This window comes from Rhinopithecus roxellana, chromosome 16 (genome assembly GCF_007565055.1).
Source record: "Rhinopithecus roxellana isolate Shanxi Qingling chromosome 16, ASM756505v1, whole genome shotgun sequence".
Classification (NCBI taxonomy): Eukaryota; Metazoa; Chordata; class Mammalia; order Primates; family Cercopithecidae; genus Rhinopithecus; species Rhinopithecus roxellana.
The window spans coordinates 36,877,982-36,879,501 of NC_044564.1; the positions used below are offsets into that span (position 1 = coordinate 36,877,982).

Sequence of the window (1,520 nt, forward strand, 5' to 3'; positions counted from 1 at the left end):
GTGTATTCTTTGGTGAATTGGAAACAATCCAAGAGGACCGACCTAAATATACATTGAAAACAGGGATTCCTCCCACGAGACAATTCATTCAGCCTACCATACTGTGTGAAAGTTGCTGTGCACAAAAACCCTTAAATATCACCAGACAGCCAAAAATCATAGGACGTTTGGAGAAACCCACTAAGGTGACTGATGGGAAAAAGTAAACAGAAAAGGATGACTGGGAAGAAACAGAGGCTGTGTAGGAAAAAGAAAGCTTTAGAAAATCATTAATATCAGGCCGGGAGCGGTGGCTCACGCCTGTAATCCCAGCACTCTGGGAGGCCGAGGCGTGCAGATCACGAGGTCGGGAGTTCGAGACCAGCCTGAGCAACATGGTGAAACCCCATCTCTACTGAAAAAAAAAATAGGCCTTTCCTTTCAGCGGAGCACGGCGGGAAGATGGCTGTGCAAATTTCCAAGAAGAGGAAGTTTGTCGCTGATGGCATCTTCAAAACTGAACTGAATGAGTTTCTTACTTGGGAGCTGGCTGAAGATGGCTACTCTGGAGTTGAGGTGTGAGTTACACCAACCAGTACAGAAATCATTATCTTAGCCACCAGAACACAGAATGTTCTTGGTGAGAAGGGCCAGTGGATTCAGGAACTGACTGGTGTAGTTTAGAAGAGGTTTGGCTTTCCAGAGGGCAGTGTAGAGCTTTATGCTGAAAAGGTGGCTGCTAGAGGTCTGTGTGCCATTGCCCAGGCAGAGTCTCTGCCTTACAAACTCCTAGGAGGGCTTGCTGTGAGGAGGGCCTGCTATAGTGTGCTGCGGTACCTCATGGAGAGCTGGACCAAAGGCTGCGAGGTCGTGGTGTCTGGGAAACTCCGAGGACAGAGGGCTAAATCCATGAAGTTTGTGGATGGCCTGATGATCCACAGCGGAGACCCTGTTAACTACAACGTTGACACTGCTGTGTGCCATGTGTTGCTCAGACAGGGTGTGCTGGGCATCAAGGTGAAGATCATGCTGCCCTGGGACCCAACTGGTAAGACTGGCCCTAAGAAGCCCCTGCCTGACCACATGAGCATCCTGGAACCCAAAGATGAGATACTGCTTACCACTCCCATCTCAGAACAGAAGGGTGGGAAGCCAGAGCCGCCTGCCATGCCCCAGCCAGTCCCTACAGCATAACAGGGTCTCCTTGGCAGCTGTATTCTGGAGTCTGGATGTTGCTCTGTAAAGATCTTTAATAAAATCTTGTACAAAGAAAAAAAAATAGAAAAATTAGCTGGGTGTGGTGGTACGTGCCTGTAATCCCAGCTACTCAGGAGGCTGAGGCAGGAGAATCTCTTAAACCTGGGAGGCAGAGGTTGCAGTGAGCCAAGATCGCACCACTGTATGTCAACCTGGGTGACAGAGCAAGACTCCATCTCAGGAAAAAAAAAAAAAGAAGAAGAAAGTATTCATATCCTCAGAAACAAAACAAAAAACCGAAACCTTAGAAATAAGCAATAACAAAGGAGCTGACAGAGAACCAT

General features: G+C 48.0%; 1 pseudogene across 1 annotated transcript; it reads left to right on the forward strand.

Annotated features, from left to right (window-relative positions):
• Positions 1–441: 441 nt before the first annotated feature.
• LOC104668444 lies at positions 442–1,258 on the forward strand (annotated as a pseudogene). The gene has a single exon (XR_748822.2). The product of XR_748822.2 is annotated as a 40S ribosomal protein S3 pseudogene (transcript).
• The last annotated feature ends 262 nt before the right edge of the window (positions 1,259–1,520 follow it).